At 34.7% G+C, this 12853-nt stretch overlaps 1 long non-coding RNA gene across 1 annotated transcript; it reads left to right on the top strand.

Annotated features, from left to right (window-relative positions):
- Positions 1 to 3545: 3545 nt before the first annotated feature.
- On the top strand, positions 3546 to 6608 carry LOC116637465. The gene is made up of 3 exons (XR_004300481.1): positions 3546 to 3663; positions 5873 to 5986; positions 6549 to 6608. It is a non-coding gene; the product is annotated as an uncharacterized LOC116637465 (long non-coding RNA).
- Positions 6609 to 12853: the final 6245 nt, after the last annotated feature.

Raw genomic sequence — 12853 nt, 5'->3', positions numbered from 1 at the left:
ATTGTATTCACCTCAATCAAAGTGTATTCAATATAAAATTGTTGCAAGTTTAACTTTGAAAGAAAATATGGCTCAACAGAATATTCAGATGTAAATTAACAATAGCCTTTTAAGTCAGAATTTTTTTCACATAAAAAAGAGACAGTAAAATTTCTCTTTAACAGTCACTTTGTAAAGTATTGTGGAGTATAATTATGAAGACATCTACTTTTTAATTTAATTTCACCATCTGTCACCAATGGCATGAATCTTTCAACATCATTGTAAAAGAGTACAGGTTCTAGAAAACAACAGAATAGAAATTTGGGACATGAATATTGAGTGATATACTATAAGGAAAGGTTGTCAAGTTTTAGTGGGACAATGAAATGAACTGGATGCAACAGAGATAGACACAATGAGAACAGAATATGATATTCTAGCCATTAAAAACAAAAAAGTAAAGTAAGGAAAAAAGAGAATAGTAAATTAGAGGAGACATTAGAAAGTGAATAAATGATAATGAAGTTAGAGATTTAGGAAAAAGAAGAGCATAAGGGGATTAAAATAGAGGGAATTGTAGATAATGTGTGAAGTATAAAGATTTTAAAATGCTGCAATAATAATCAAGATGGAAGAATTGTGCTTTTTTTAAATCAAAATAATATCACTAGTTAGAAATCACATAAAAATACTCTCTATCCAGGACAGAGATGTTCTTTCTTTACTGAGGAAGAAAAAGACTTCAGGAAAGTATTCAGGAAGGGCACAAAAACATCTTGGTTCAAATACTGATGTAGATAACTTTTAAGAAATGGAGGGAAGAAAGTGGATACTTACTGCTAAATTGGAGGGTTTGCTGTGGGAAAGACCATTTTAATACCTTCTACTAAATGATAATTCAGGTTCACTTAGAGAGAACAATGAAACATCTATTGAAGAAAAATATCTTCAACAAGCAAAATTACATAATTATTTTGGTTTAAGTAAAAAAAGAAACATGCAAATAAAAATACTTTGTTTCTCTGATTTTATTTTTATGTGGAATCCAGAAAAAATAGTCCAAAAAAAGTGTTTACAGATAATAAATCTTTGACTTTAAATTATGTGGAAACTTTACATTTATGATTGCATTTAAAATGTAGGTTTTAAATAAATGGAATAATGTTTTCTAATTACAAATTATTAAACTCCTAGTAATACAAGATTTTAGATTAGGAACTGATAGTACATATTAAAATAATTAAACCTTGCACTTTGTCCTCAGGTAACATGAAAATTCAAAATTACAAAATGGACTAAATAAACTTCATTACATTTCTAGAAGGCTTTCACGGTGAGAGAGAAAAAGGTAAAGATTGGTTAATTTTAATTTGTATTAGTAAATGCCCTACTGCAAGGGTTAATGCTTGGATATTAAATTAACTGTAGACCAAGTTACACAATGATAAATGTATATGTAAAAAAAAAAAAGAAAACTTTAGTAATTCTCCACACGAAAGGTCAAAAACTGACTTGTATTTGGGCAGCGGACATACTTTGTTTGGTCAGCACAATGCTATCAAATGTTTTTGAATTAGTTTACAGTATTAAGCAGGAAAATTTAACATAAAATCCAGAAATGGGGAACAATTTTTTAAATGGAAAAAAAAAAAAATCTGGGAACAGTGACTGGATTTTAGCATGACAAAAATTAGCAAGAGTCTAATCACCACTAGCTCAGTTCAATGAGGCACAAACTTGCCAGTTTTCCCTGGTTCCTCCACCTGCTGTTGTCTCATAACACCAACACACTACAGGCTTTACGCAGCAATGCTAACAGCCTGGCTCTTTGTGCACCTAATGGTCAGCAGAGAGAGAGATTTTAATGACTCACTTGAAATTTTTCATTCGGGTTTTTAACATCATAAGCAATAATAATCAAATAATTTTCATAAAAATTAAATTTCTCATAACAGAAAAATTAGAAACAAAATACATCAACAAAATTGAATAATATAAAAATGAATCCATAGTGCTGTAACCCAGAAATAGACATCAGAGAGGATCCTGGATCAACCAATTCTTAGTTTTGTAAAATCAGGCAATTTACTTTACTTTTCTAAGTCTTCATGCTCTCACCCACAAAAGGAGTCATGAATAATGTCAACTTCATACAATTGTTTCCCATATTAGATGAAATAAGTGCTTAGCTTTTTGCCTGGTAAACATTAAATGTTTGCATTAGAGTACTATTAAATAACTCTTTTTAAAAAATGTTTCTGTTAATTTGTATATCATATCTCCAAGAACATTAAGAGTAAATTGAAAATAGTTACAGCAACCCTGACCATTAATGGTGTCCTACCTCCAGGGACTTTATCTCATCCTCTACAAAGAACTAAGGTTTATGTTACTCAGCTTGAGGCCATTGACATCTGACACGTTTTGTCAAATGGAAGCAGAAGGGCATTCCAAAGAGCAGATGTTTCACTCTTTAAGGAGAAACAAAGGCCATTCTTTTTGTTCTGGGAGTGTTTTATCCAGAATCTTTAAATGGTATTTCGGGAGGAAATAAGTAGATTTCTCAATGGAAGGAAGGTATAAAACTTGGAGATCACAAAGAGACTACCTGGAATCCCTCCCATATGCAGCACAGGAGAATTTTCAAAAGTGTGAAAATGTAGGACTTAGTGGCAGAATCTCAGAGCCTATGCAGAAGATACTAGGAAGATTCTATGACATCCCAGTTACTAGAATTGGGCAGTTAATTCACTGCGATCTGAAATATACTATCTTTTTGAACATAATATGGCAAATTTGGAGATTATTAATGTAGGGGAGGAAATTTGATAGTTCTGGTTATGTTGTAACAGATTCTTGTCAGTGTTGGATTACCCAATAAAAAAGGAAAACCCATGCAGGAGCCAACACACACACACACACACACACACACACACACACACACACATACACACCCCAAACAAAAACCCTATTTTTGAAAGAAGGAAATTTTTAAATAAGCAGGAAGTATTTACTGTGGAAAAGAATTGGTTGGGTTTGTTTGCACCAGATTTTGAGTTGACGGTTTTATTTATTTTTTTAAATTATGTGGAAATGACAGGGCATTATAATGCTTTCACTTTTGTTTCCAGTCCTCTTGTTTCTGGAGATACCAGATCTTTGACTTTCTGAATCTTAGCCTCTTCTTCAGTCTAGGACTCTAAGCTCTCTGCAGGATCTTATGCAAACAGCCTCAGAGTGTTTTCCAGGAATATATTGTATCAATTAAAGCTTCTTTCTGCCAGTGAGGTCTCTGCCTACCTAACTAGAGCAGAATAAACTAATCCTATATGGTATTTTCTGCCAACTAGCTCCATAATGAGTCATTGGAAAATCATTCCATTGTTTTACTGGAGAGCTGCTCTGGGTAGTGGAGGATATGGTGAAATCATGAAAACCCATAGATACAAAGGTGGTTTTTGCATTCTTTTGCAGTGGAACAAGCTCCTTGGTGAGAAGCAATCATGTGTATGATATCAAACAGAATGGTGAATAAAAACCTAAGAATGTTAGCTGACAGGAGCTCTAAAAGCAAGGAAAATGAATTCATATACAGAAGAGTGGTCTGTTCCAATGGATACTCCCAGAATGGGCCATCTTACCCATATGATTATTAAGAGACTCTACAGTGAGAGAACTTTTGTGAGTATTTATATGGAACAGAAAATTATCACATTTAATATACACACTAGGAGGTCTGTCTATATGTCTCTCTCTTAAGCATTCTTTCATTAGTAGTCTAATACTTCCTTTCCAAACATTTTTTTTAAAGATTTTATTTATTTATTTGACAGAGAGAGAGACACAGTGAGAGAGGGAACACAAGCAGGAGGAGTGGGAGGGGGAGAAGCAGGCTTCCCGCGGAGCAGGGAGCCTGATTCGGGGCTCGATCCCAGGACCCTGAGATCATGACCTGAGCCAAAGGCAGACGCTTAATGACTGAGTCATGCAGGCGCCTTTCCAAACTTTATCTGATGCCATGGATCAGGTTACGTCTGTATCATAGGCCATCATCCCATCCAGGAAAAGTAAACATCAAATAGGCAAAAAGAAGTTTTGTCCAGTGTGAGGATTTGCATGGTGTTGCTCCAAAATCCTGGGGCTAGGCCCTATAATTTACCTATTTTACCAGAGGCTCCAGTAAGCTCCATCTTTACACGCCACAAACATGTTGATCCTCAGTTGACATATAAGGCCTAAATGTCAGCAGGGCTTGAGCTTCAACAAGACTGCAGCATAGCCTTTTATTTATGAGTCCCAATAAAAGCTAGCAGCTTTAAATGTTCTCAGTTAATGGATTATAGAGGCAACTTTTATCACCAAGTGCAAGGAGATGCATCAGACCTTTGACTTCATTCTTATTGATATGCCATGTGACCTCAGGTTCCTTTGGAAAAAGCTTGGAGAGTGACTTATAGTATATACTTGTGGTGTTGCTGAAGGATATTTATTCAAGGGAATCCAACCTTCTCCTTAGTCAAGAGGCTCTGACTCTGTAAACTGTGCTTTGAAATTGAGTGACAGTCTGTACTTTGCCATTGTCTGACTTAAACCAAGTTTCTTCTCAATATGTGTAGAGGTTTTTTTTTTTTCAGTTATAGAGATCAAATAATATTTTACTAGCTTGAAATTCTTCTGTATCTAGGAATTTAGTAATCAATTAGTTACAACTCAGAGATGCCTGAATATCAAAGCATTCTATTTGTCAATCCACCCCAGCAACCCATCTGATGGGCATTTTTATTCTGATGATTAAATTTTACTATCCGGGTTTTGTCCCTCTGGGATCCCATTAGTGCCTTGAAAATCAAAGCTTTCATTTCAGTGGAGGCATCTTCCAACATTAACCCTGGTCTTCAGAGGAAAACCACTCCAGAGAGTTCACAGATGATGGTGTTTCCCTTTTAAGGTAGTTAACAGTGCTTTGGCAAAGGAACTATAATTTGGGTCTTTCTGGTGTAGCTAGTGTTATTCATCATAAATCTGTTCTAACATTTGCATCTCCTAAGTCTTTAGATTTCTTTTTCCTCCTCCTACCAGGGACTTTCTGCCATCTCAGTCTTTTTGAATGTGGTTCACGTTTGTGTACAGTTTATAGTGAATTAATCAAACAAGTGTTAGAGTGACTTCCAGCTTCTGGAAACTAGCACACTGAAGTAAAAATCTTAAGAAAATACACACATATGGATAAATTTGACTCAATCCATGTTATAGCACACGTAGAATCTGTTTCTCCTCATGTCCCTCAGTTCCTGCCAAAATAAATGATCCAATCTTCCAATTATTTTTTTGAATATGATATCTCATCTTGGATCAGATTTTGCCTTTTTCCCTAGAAACATGCTGGGATCCATCCTGTTAAGAGTCTAGGGGCAAAGAGGAGTGATAAGGGTGGGTTTTGGGGAGAATAGGTATCCCATCTCAAAGTGGGATTATTACAGGGTCTTTAAGCAAAGAGAGATGTCTCCTCAGAAAGAGAGGGGGAAAAAAAAAAGAAAAAGAAAAAGAAGGGAGAGACTTCTTCCAATGACAGCAGAGGAAGGCTGAGGGTAACATAATGGTTCAGTTTCACACATTCTTCTGACTCCAATTAAAGATTTCCATTCCAAATCTTAGGAACTCATTTTTCAGTGTTCTAACCTTTATTTTAAAAAGCTCAGTAAGACTTTTCATTTAATTTGCATTATTATTTCCCAACTGGCATGATTAAATTTAGAATTTGATACTTAGCCATGTCGACCCTGTGGCTGTAAGAAACAAGATACAATTTCAGAGCCACAGAAGAAGCTCTCTGGTACTCTGTGTCTTGAGTACCTGATTTAATGCAAGATTTTATCATTTTCTTTTACAGTATAGCCAGAAGAAACTATCTCATATGAACTCTATAGTCATCATTTCTACTATGATGATCAAGGGCAATAAAAGTTTCATCTCCGGAAGACTTGATTTCAAATAACAACCGCGGGTAATATTTTAAGTAGTAATGATGTAACTTTATGCCATGAATATTTAGTAACCCTTTTCCCACTGTCAATGAAATCACCGGTATGTTTTAGCTCAGATAGGTGTGTAACCCAGTTCCAGAATCCCTATGTAAAAGTCTGTTTCTTGACAATGCTTCTAGTAACAAGAACTGTATTAGTTAGGTTCATGTCAGGAAAAGAGAATCTATACTAGATAATTCAATATTGTGAATGTAGTATAGGAAAATTAGTTATAGAGGTACTCAAAGAGCAGAAAAAAAGAGGAATATGAGGTGACCAGAAACCAATTTCAGAAAGTGCATTAGGGCAAGAGGGACTGGGGAGAGTGATGATGTTACCAAGGTACAGGAGCCATGGACACTGGGCAGAAGTTGAACCCACGGTGCTGGAGGTAATCCTCAGGCCTGCCTGTAGAAGCTGGTATAGGGAGGGAGGAGAAGCCGCAAGGCAAAGCTGAAATTTGAGCCTGTGCTGAAACTATTACTGGAGGTGGGGGTTATCATAGCCTTTTCTCAGTTACTGCTCTCTGTTTTCCCACCACAGCACCCCATTGACTGAACCTAACTGAAACCAGTGGAGAAAGAAGCAGGAGAAATATCATTTGTAAGTTGTCAACCCCCTGAGAACTAGAGGTAGATCTGAGAACAAACAGAGAATTGACTGGCATAATATTTTTATGCTTTCATGTTCAAAATAGATCTTATGTTCTAAACAGAAGACAAATGTTATTTGTAACAGTCACAGTTATTTACCTAATATTTGGGAAAATGTAAGAAAGAGACATTCTTTTTTTTTTCGGATTACTGACAAGACTTAGATAGGGAGACTCTCCAGCATAACAAAGAACACACAATTCTACTTTTAGTTTTCTATTGCTAAACACAAGCAGCGTTTACAATATGCATTTAACCCTGGGTGACACTTTGTTTTTTTTTATTTTTACCATCTCTGTATTAGTTTTCTATTGCCACATACTGTGTATTACATTGCTACATACAATATGATCATTATCACAAATTTAGCAGCTTGAAACCAAATCCATTTATTATCTCACAAATCCATTTATTATCTTGTGTAGGTGAGAAGTCTGAGCCAACTCACCTGGCTCACAGACCTGGGTGTCTCCCACAGACTCTTATTTGAAGACTCTGGGGAATCATCCACTGCCATGCCCTTTCATTGTTGGCTGAATTCATTTCCTTGTGGTTGTAGGAGGTGCCTGTTCTCTTGCTGGCTTTCAGCCAGTGGCTGCCCCCTTTCCAAAGCACGTGGTCTTACCATATTCAAGCTATCAATATGGCATATCAACCCCTTCTTATACTTCAGATCTTTCCCCCTTCTGCTACCAGAGAAAAGTCTCTGCTTCTAAGAGCTTGTATGATTAGATCAGACCCACCTGATTAATCTCTTTATTTTAGTGCCAATTGTATCATATAATGTAACACAATAAAGAAATGATATCATCTTCACAGATTCCAGGGATTAGGATGAAACATTATTGGGGAGGGGGGTATCATTTCAGAAACTCTGCTGCCATAATGGCATACCACAATATGGAGTGAGTATGCCATTTTTATGCCAACATCTGCTTTGTGCTTCAAGAGTAATAGCATTGATTACCTTTGACATTTGATAAAAATAAAATATTTTAAAATAATATGGGAATTCTATTTGATGATAGCATTTTAAATTAATTCTTGAAATAGAAAAACACTGACATTTGTGAAATTATGAGAAAAGTTCTGTCAGTTTATAGTAAACAAAATATCAGCTCTTTTTGAATAAAGATGATTTTTTAAAGCAAAATAGCTGTAAAAAAGGAAATAGGATTATAAAAATCCCTAAGTCCCAAGGTTCCAATATGTTTTCTTAGGTATGTGACTTTTTGGGTAGTTTCCTTCTTCCTAAGGAGGAACTGTTCGATCATGATGTAACTGTCCATCATTAAATCTCTCAGAGCATGAATTGTTGTCTCTGTGTATCCACTGCGCTGTATACAGAGCACACTCACTCAGATATTCAGCTAGGAAGCCAAGAATTTATCTGTAAATTTACAACATTTCTTACTGTGAAAATATCATGGGCTATTAAAAAAACATCTAGGAATTATGAGTTGACTGAGATATTTTCCCCAATAATCTTTAAATTATTACTTGATTATGGTATTTCTTTCATTTGAAATAGATTCTCTGTGTTGACATTATAAGAAACTATAAATTCTTAAGGAATGATCAGTTAACTCTTACCTTTGAATTATTCCAAGCAAATGACAATATTATGTGATAATAAAACTCTGAACTTCTTAAATTAGACATGTGCATTAAAACAAACCTTTCCTTGTTGGAAACCCAAGTGATTGCCATTAGCCACGTTAGTATCACAGCAGGTTACACAAATTATTATTACATTTAATTAGCATTCTGACAAGTTGTGGAATTCTTTACCTGCATTCAGATTACACACAGAAAATGATTTGAAAGCATTTCCTGCCTTGAAAACATCAAAGCAAATCAAAGAAATCAGCTCCAATCTTATTATCAAATACCTGGGTAACATTAAACCAAATGACAGAGGAAGAAATGCCAACTATAAATGTTGTTTTAAGGTGACATTTGATTTCCCATATGAGGAGATTATTACAAGCCAAATGATATAATTCAACAAAATTAACTGTGATATAATACTAATGCTACCATTGTTCATCTCCTTTTCTTAATAAAATAAATGATATAAAATATATCATCATTTAATATTTGGGTCATCATTCAGTTGCTATTTAATTCTATTCCTGGTGTAATACATGTTAAGAAATTAGTTATTTTGAATTATTGAATATCATATTAAAGTTTTCAGCAAAAGTGAGTTTCAGTGTCAGAATATGTAGAGATTTATATCCTTGAAAAATTTCTGTGCTGAAATACAATACTGTAGAACAAGATAGACTAATAAAAAATGGTAAGGGTATGAAAATAAATTTAATGTAACACTAAATAAAATTACTTTCATACTTTGAAGTATTTACTAATGATGTAACTATTTATTAATGATGATTTACTAATGATGTTTAGTAGAACTTTCTCAAACTCAGTTTCTTAGTGCTAAATTTCTAATGTGATGAAGTGTAAAACTTGCATAATATATTCATTTCAAAAAACAAATGTCTCATTTTTGTTGTATTGGATGTAAAATCAAGTATGTTTATATAATAGTATATACTGTTTTATTTCCCATAAAAATAATTATTCCATATATGGAACTTTTCCAGAAAAACTATAGGAACTATAACTAGAGGGGTTAATAAAAGTGGAAACTGTTATCCAGACTTTGATAGTTCAAAGATTTAGTATCGTATATGAGACATTGAAATTCACAATGGACACATTCTTTTTTATTAGAATGATGTTAAGACAACATTTTTCTATGCCTCACTTTAACTTATGTGTATAAATACCCCTGGTGATTTCCCTTACTATGGAGAGAAAAATGAATCGTTACTAAGAAATCTAGATGCATTGAATTCAAGAAAATCTTCTCCCTTAATTCATCACAAGTGGTATTACTTCTTAGTATGATTACAGAATGCTATAAAAGGGAATTTTTTTGGAAGAATGCATTAACTAAAGGGTTATATTATATAAGGTCCTTAAGAATCATTCCAAATCTATTGAACATTAAACTCTGAAATTCCTTACTAATAACCATGAAGATATTGTAAAATTTATTACCTAGCTTAATAAAGATAAATGCTATTTAACATAAAGCCCATATTTTTGTTTCTTCTTACATTATCTTGGTTCTCTACATACTAATTAATATGCCTGTTCTGTAGTCCGATCACTTGGGTACAAATTCTGCTATCTGGAAGCTAGGTGATGTGCAACTTAATTGATCTTGTTGTGACCAAGTTTTTCCATTTCTAAAGTAAAGATAAATGGTAGTATTTACATCATGAGTTATTTTGAGAATCAGGTGATTTAGTACAAGTAAAGATAATAGGGAAAAAGGGATGTTTCACATAATAAGCCCTCAATAAACTTTATTAATAAAGTTATGATTAAACAATGCATGGATTAAACAACATACAATTTCAAAAGACCTTTTTTTTGTTTTGTTTTGTTTTTGTTTTTTAAAGATTTTGTTTATTTATTTGACAGAGGAAGAAAAAGAGAGAGAGCACAAGCAGGGAGAGCAGCAGGTAGAGGCAGAGGGAGAAGCAGGCTTCTTGCTGAGCAGGGAGCCCAACATGATCTTAAGACCCTGGGACCAAAAAAAAAAAAAAAAAGACCCTGGGACCATAACCTGAGCTGAAGGCAGACACTTAACCGGCTGAGCCACACAGATGCCCCTATTTTTTTGTTAACATTTTATTTATTTATTTGAGAGAGAGAGCAAGAAAGCACAAGTCGGGGGAGGGGCCGAGGGAGAAGCAGACTACCTGTTGAGCAGGGAAGCCCAAGAGCAGGGAAGCTAGACTTGGGGCTCAATCCCAGGACCCCAGGATCATGACCTGCGCTGAAGGCAGTCACTTAACTAACAGAGCCACCAAGGCGCCCTCAAAAGACCTTTTCTATATTTTCAATTTATAGATTCTGGGCATCTTTTCACAATTCATCCATTCTGCCTGCAAAAATAAATCACTAACAATAGAAGCATAACAGCAACTTAGAACGAAATTTTCCCAGTTATCCTTATGAAAACCACGTAAAGCAATTAGAAGCATGGTCAAAGCTTGCCATATCTTACACCTTCAGAAAATTCTGAAGATAGAAGAAAACTATCAAGCTTAACATGAGTTATACATAATAGTGGAAAAATACACATAATAAGAATAAAATGTCTGTAGGATTATGCCAGGTGTTGAAGAAGAATAGGGAAGGCCAAGTGGTCAGAGATGTGGTTGATCTCAGGGAAAACAACAATAAATGAATACAATGAATTCACTCTAGCAGGTAGGAGGCTCTAATGCATATGGAAACTGCTATGATTTCTGAAAATAAACTAGAGCAGGTCACTGAGCTGGAGGTAAAGGAAATAAAGCATAGGCAGTGCCAATAGAACTGAACTGGCATAGCATCACATTGTAAAGAACCCACTCAAGTCTATAGCAAGAGAAGAAAGAGCCTCTGAGTGGAGAAACCAGAAAAACTATCCTTACACTTTCCCATTTGCTCCATTAGACAGTTCTGCTATTAGTGGGACGAGGAAAATTCCATTCATTCAAATATGGATAATGAGGAATAAAAATGACTATGTCAATGAAATGAGATTATAATTGAAGTACACACGGTCAGACACACAGGAAACCAAAGGAAAGAAAAGGGTATGAACTGCAAATGGAAGGAAATTGGGAAATAAAAAAAGCATTTCAGAAATTTAGACTAATTTATTTATAAGAGCAAAAGGGAGAAAAGACACTGGAGAACAGTAAAGAAAGTGAGGATATAAAGTATAAAAGCAAGAAAAAAAATAAAATTTAACAGAAAAAGAGGGGCTCCTGGGTGGCTCAGTTGCATAGTACTCTTGATTTTGGCTCAGGTCATGATTTCGGGCTCTGCACTCAGCAGGGAGTCTGCTTGAGATTCTCTCTTTCCTCTCCCTCTGCCCTTCTCTCACTGCATGAGCACACTCTCTCTCTCAAATACATAAATCTGAAAAAAATTTAACAGAAAAAGAGAAAAATGAAAAGTCTTAGAAAGGAATTTAGAGGGCAAGAATATACTAACATACCTATAACTGGAGAACCAATAAAAAGAAAAGAAAAAAGCTATGATAAGCTCAGACAATCTTATATGATATATTAAATTCTCATTATTTTAGATGTATTAATGATATTTTGGCTATCTCCGAAATGCTCTGAGTTTTTAAGGTACTATGCTAAAGTTTTAGGCATAAAATGTCCCAATGTCCATAATTTAATTTATAAATACTTGAAAGATGTTAAACACTGATATTCGTCTACTGATTCATCCAAAAATGTCAAAAGAAGGTTTTCATGTACAGTAGTTGAAAACACCAGCTTTGGATTCAGATAGACCTGAATTCAACTCCTACCTAAGCTACTTCATAGCTATGAAACTAGACAACATTACTGAATCTTGGTTTCTATGTCTAAATCAGAAATTTAATGTGAATACACACAAACACATTTAACATCTAATAACTGAATGTGACGGCCATTACTCTTCCTTTCTGGGATTGTCCACAAACTATTTTAGAACATTCCCATACCAGTTTATATAAACCTGGAGAAGACAATAGAAATATTTGATAATTAATAAACAGTGATAGAAAACAGTAGAATCCCCTCCCCCACCACCATTTTCTCCCTCATAAGATTACTAGCTGCTACAAATTTCTATTTTTTTTTTTTTTTAAAGATTTTATTTATTTATTTGAGAGAGAGAGACACAGCGAGAGACGGAACACAAGCAGGGGGAGTGGGAGAGGGAGAAGCAGGCTTCCCGCAGAGCAGGGAGCCCGATGCGGGGCTCGATCCCAGGACCCTGGGATCATGACCCGAGCCAAAGGCAGACGCTTAACAACTGAGCCACCCAGGCGCCCCAACAAATTTCTATTTTTAATATTAAAACTTTTCTGATTTAGAGTAATTCCTATGTTTGACCATATTGAAATTAACACATAAGGAGACTCTGGTCACAAACAATAGCTACTCTTTATTGATAGTTTTTAGTATTTTTTCCTGTTAGTGTAAGACTTAGAATAATTTTAAATATCTCTGAATATTAATGAATTCACAAAATTTTCCTGATCTATAGGGATTTCTACACATGATTTTTTTTTCAAATTTCCATTGGGACAGTCATAAAATCCTTTGTTTTGGGGGGAAT

This window comes from Phoca vitulina, unplaced genomic scaffold (genome assembly GCF_004348235.1).
Source record: "Phoca vitulina isolate PV1807 unplaced genomic scaffold, GSC_HSeal_1.0 scaffold14, whole genome shotgun sequence".
NCBI lineage: Eukaryota > Metazoa > Chordata > Mammalia > Carnivora > Phocidae > Phoca > Phoca vitulina.
This window is presented reverse-complemented; position numbering and strand designations above follow the sequence as displayed.